The following is a 6,000-nucleotide window of genomic DNA, read 5'->3' on the forward strand; positions in this document are numbered from 1 at the left end:
TAGTATGCAGTAAAGATTTTTACTGCTACTTGTCTATTCTCATATATTACTGCAGAATCAGTACTTTAATATATTTCTCTTTTTTTTTTTCTTGTTTATAGGCCCGTGTTGAGCATGGCCAACATGCTAAGATTATATTTTTTCGAATTATTATGAAAGCAGTGAAATAAATCTTCATAATTAAGTATTGATTTGTTTTTATATATAGTATGAGTGTATTTAAGAATTTAATCGCAGTTTATATTTTTCCTGAAACTTTACTGCTAAAGTTTAGATCTTTCATTAAGTTTTCAGCAAATATATTTATGCATGAAGTAACGCAAAATAGTAAATTGTTTTACCCTGTGTTCTTAACTTCTTGTTTGTCTGAATCTGAATAGAAGAGACATAAAATATTTTATTGTAATATTAAGAGCTATAATGTCATAAAAGCAGACAAATAATACATTAAAATATGACATTTATTTACATGCTAATCACTGAAATCAATTTTGAAGCCATGGAGATGCCAAACTATTAGCCATTGAACTATAAGGCTACATGATGGAGGCAACTATAGACTCTTCGTTTCAACCTAAGTGGTTTTTAGTCTTTTTATTTTGTTTCTAAATAAATGATTTTTAGATAATTAATGATGTTTTTTTGACTTTATTTTTTAAAAGAAAAATAAAAAGAATTTTACATAATCAAAAAATTACTAAAGAGTTGCGTTATTTTTAAGCTACTAGTTTAGGTGTACGCGCTTTGTGCGTGTATCTATTACCTGTAAACTGCAACAAAACAATACGATCATAAAGATATCAAAACAATGTAATTAAATCTAACTTTTACACAAAAATTTTCTCAAAGCCGTCCGACACTCATCTACCACCTCTAAACTATAACTAAATAATACGACAATAGAGGTATCAAAATAATCCAACTAAACTTTACTTTTACACAATAAAATAAAATAAAGATATAAAAACAATACAATTAAACTTAAACTTTGCCAAAAAAAATTTCTCAAAGTCGATCGACATTTATCTACCACTTGTAAATTCATCTACGACATGTAAAGTACAACAAAATAATACTATAGTGATCACAAAGCTTCAGTTTCGATGAAAATAATATTTGTTTGAGCGAAAATTGTGACACTAAAGAATGACTTGAATGAAAACAAAAAATATAAATATAACACACATTGAAGTCTATTATGTTGACAAAAATAGTGAAGAAGTTGAGGGTTAGAAAATTAAGTATCCACCAGTTTAGACATGCAACCGAATCAAGTTAGATGAGCATCAATCATATATTTTTCAATAAGTAAATTAGTTTCTTCTCTAGTTTAACGTGCATCTAAATATTTATAGAAGTATTTCCTTAATTGAATGCGGTTTGGTTGGTGACTTAGTTGGTTGAAAATGATTAAGTGTAGGGACTTTAAAGGGGATTTTTTTTGTTTTGAAAGAGGTATGGTTGGTGACTTAGTTAGTTGAAAATGGTTAAGTGTAGGGACTTTAAAGGAGATTTTTTTGTTTTGAATGCGGTTTGGTAGGTGACTTAGTTGATTGAAAATGGATAGGTGTAGGGACTTTAAAGTGGGTTTTGTGATTTGAATGTGGTTTTGTTTTGATACTTAGTTGGTTGAAAACAGTTAAGTGTGAGGACTATAAAGGAGATTTTTTTGTTTTGCATGCGGTTTGGTAGGTGACTTAGTTAGTTGAAAATGGTTAGGTGTAGGGTCTTTAAAGTGGGTTTTTATGTTTTGAATGTGGTTTAGTTTTGATACTTAGTATAACGCCTCGAGTCTGGTACTCCGGATGCTACATGATGCTTGTAATCCCGAAGGACCCCTAGCTAACCCTTGACTAATATCTGTAACTGAGCACTGAATAATACACTGTAAAAATGCGGAAAACTGGTGGAAAACTTGGCATAAGGTTCAAATATCTGAAATACAACTAAAAACTGATTACTGATACATCTGTTTGAAAAACCTTTAAATTGTCTGAACTGTGGAGTTGATGGGACAGGTCCCCAACTAACTCTGTCTACTAAAAATATTGTATCTAATGCAATAGAGTGAAATAAGAACCATCCTCGAATGATGAGGACTCACTGCTATCTACTGCTGCTGACTGAATCTGGACTGCTAAGAGTGCTCTGGAGCTCGTGCTTCTGAACCTATGGTATAAAACACCATAGTGTAGAAAAGTATGTGTCAGTACGATAGAATATACTGGTATGCTAGATGAGGTAAGGCTAAATGCAAGGGTTCATATATATGAACAATACTGACTAAATAATCTGAGTATACTGAATGAGGATATATGCATGAATGCACAAACTATAACTAAAACCGTAGGAATACTGAATACCGAATTCTAATAACTGAATTTCTGATAATTGAGTCTACTGATACTGATAGCTGATTGACTGAGGTTGAGATCAGTCTTATCTAGTGGGTGATCTCTGAATATACTGATAATGAAGATGATTAACTGAATCTGAGATCAGTGCTATCTAGCGGGTGATCTGTAAATCAAATGGTACTTGATACTAATTGACTGTATTTGAGATTAGTCCTATCTAATGGGTGATCTATGAATCTGTTGGTACTGATACTGATACTGCTTGACTAAATCTAAGATCTGTCCTATCTAGTGGGTGATCTCTAAATTCATTAATAATATTAATGAGTGACTGGATCTAACATTCCTGAATCTGTGCTACTGGTCTGAGTTCTTTTACTGAGACTGATTCTGAAGCTGAGACTGTGGGAGGTAGTTATCTAACCGGCACGTCCTAAATCTAAACTAGTGGGGTCCAACCTGTAACCCTAGCTGGAAAGGTGTCAATACCGTTCCACGGGTAAAGACACAGTCCTAAACTAGCGGGTGACCCCTGAGATAAGTTTTGTATTAGCGGGTGATCCCCGAGTATGCCAGTCCTATCTAATGGGTGACATCTCATGCCTACGCTGGCTACATAGTTCTAGAACTTAGGGATTGCTTCTAGGGACCTCAGTCCTATATAGAGGGTGAGCCACCATCCACAGGTTCGCTCGGTGCTGAATCCTACTCCCAACTGGAAGATAGTGAACCGATTACTAATTCATACTAGGCTTGACTGAACTACTACTGATCGTACTTATTTGACGGAGCTAAAATGAATTCACTGAGTTTCATTGACTGACAGAATATTATTGAGTTCTGAACCGATTATTGAACTGAAGTTGGAATTCTACTGATATTGAGATTACTAAGATTTCCTAAGTTTTGTAACTATCTGAGTTCTGTAACTGACTGAGTGTACTACTAATCATGGAATGACTGAGATTATCGTGAAACTGATACTGGCTCTAGACAAGCAGCTAATTTGTCAGTTATAAATATCCCAGGACTCGATAACATAAATAATACAAGACAGGACAACTCGTACATAACATGGCAATAGGCTATCATTCACAACACAATCAATGAGGCATCTCTTCAAGCACTTGGAACTCTTAAACATGTAAATGTATAAGGAGTGCATACTATTATCTCATAATTCATTCAATAAGGAATGCACATGATTAGGAATGCATGCAACATATCGTAATTCATTCACTAAGGCCTTTTAACAAACACTTGGCATGCATTAACTTATACACAGTTGGGGATTTCTTGTCAACATGCTATAATGAATCTATTTTCGTCACATAAGTATTTTATCAAACATATAGGGAGCATACTTTATTCAATACACCTAATTAACATAGTTGCATAAATCAACATGCATCTTGAAGGGATTTATCATGAACATCACTTAAATATCACATACTAGGATCAAAACTTGGAACTTTGTAAGCAAAACATGAATTTAAACTCAATAACAACATGAACTTTAATTTTAATTCATAAGAATCATGAAAACTCATAAATATATAATCTTTGAATTTAGAAAAGGATTCTTTAACTTCTTGGGTGGAAGGAACCCAAGAATCAATATCTAACATACCTTAGTTCTTGATTTTAAGAAGATTGACGGTGGAATTTTCTTAAATTTGGATCTTTAATTGGAAACCCTAAACTTGTTCTTGAGAGAAATTGAGAGAAACCACTATAGTTTGGGTGAAATATGGCTAAATCATGTGTTTTAGGGTTATATAAGAGTGGGAAAAGGACTGAAATAACCCTGGGGTCACGGCTATTTTATTGACTAGAAAACTGGGTGCCGATGCGCTGGTCGACGAGGCGAATCGATGGCATCGATGCGATACCGAGCGCGTTGCGTCATGATTGGGTCGAATCTCAGTAATTTTGACTCTGACAACCTGCAACAATGTTAACCAACGTGATAGAAGACGTGGCGTGCTTGGATCACGTTGGTCCACTATTTTGGGACACCAAACATGGTCTAAATGCAGGTCAAAAAATTTGAAACTCGTCTGGGAACAGCTACTAACATAGATGATCATGAATCAACTTAAAGATCGATATTTAAGGGTTGTATGGGTCGACAAATAAGATTGCCAACTTATGAAGGCTAAAAAGATTCTAAGTGTAAACACTTGGCTGGAGTTTCTAAGTCTGGGACCTCTTTTTAAGCTTTAACAGACTGAGTAAAGCTTGAAATTTTGCGGGGTCTTAAAATATCTCCCCCTTGGAAACATTCGTCCTCGAATGGGACTGACTAGACAAAAAATATGGATAGACTGAACTTACTTACTGGACATGAACATCTGAAACATGGCTATATGACTGGAACTACTGATATACTGAAATTTCATACTGAACATGCATATCTGATGCATGGATACTTGACTGAGCTATTATCATGAAAGTATGACTGAAATTACTGATAAGCTTGAGCTTCTTCTACTGAACATGTATATCTAATGCATGAATATCTGACTGAGCCGACTCTCGAATGCATGACTGAATATGTAATGATAACCGATACTGACTTTGTAAGAACATTTGAACATGCAACCAAATGGGCTTAAGGACATGAAAGCATCGGGGAATCATAGTGTATCTCCCACTTGGGACACTATGTCCCTCTAAGAATGCTTACTTTACTGAGATACTGGGAAAACTGAGGCGATGCACAAGGTACATACGAACTGGATCATGACTGAACATCTGGGATCTGAAGTTAATGCATGATACATGAACTGAGCTAATCTTGCAACTACTGGGACTTTCTATCTTAGAATAGTTTCATTTCTGGTATTTCTATAGTATGACTAAATGGAAAGATGAGAAACAAACTATACAAATCTGACTGACAGTTAAACTGAATTTCTAGCTTTAGTAACTACCTCATACTAAAAACTTAAGCTCAAATGGGAGAAAAGGATCTAACAATACAGATCATAAAAATGAAGGACTTATAACGTACCCGAATCTATGTTAGGGGAACTTCCCTGATCATGGCGAGTCTGGAGTGATAAAATTTATTCTAGCCAGTAGTGGTACTAGAAGTAGCGCCCTGCTGATGCAAATCTTTACCCCTCTGAGCTAGCACTCTACACTCTAGTATCCTATGGCCTGGCTTACCACAACAAAAACATACCTCGTTGCCTGCTCTACATGCACCTAGGTGATTCTTACTACATTATTCATAAAGCGGATAGGTACGCTCACATCTCACACTACCCTGGGCTTTGGAGCCTGGCGCCCTATCAAGATTGCCATCCCTGAACTTTGGTACCGGTGCACTGGCTGAGGATGGAGTTGGGATTGAAAACTTCTGACTATGCTGAGAACGGTTACCACCCTGCGATCCTGGCTGAGAAAAACTAAAACTACCTATTCTGGCTTTCTTATTCACTCTCTGTCTCTCCTTAGCTTTTACTACCTCTATCTGCGGAGCGTGCATCATTAGTCTAGAAAGATCCATGTCTTTATTGAGTATAGTAGTCCTATACTCCTTAACCAGCAAACCAAACACACCGGTCACAAACTTACTCATGCTTGATCTAGGGTCAGCCATCTACTCGAGAATATACTTAGACAACTGATTGAA

The sequence above is a fragment of the Capsicum annuum genome, chromosome 4, assembly GCF_002878395.1.
Source record: "Capsicum annuum cultivar UCD-10X-F1 chromosome 4, UCD10Xv1.1, whole genome shotgun sequence".
NCBI classification, from domain to species: domain Eukaryota; kingdom Viridiplantae; phylum Streptophyta; class Magnoliopsida; order Solanales; family Solanaceae; genus Capsicum; species Capsicum annuum.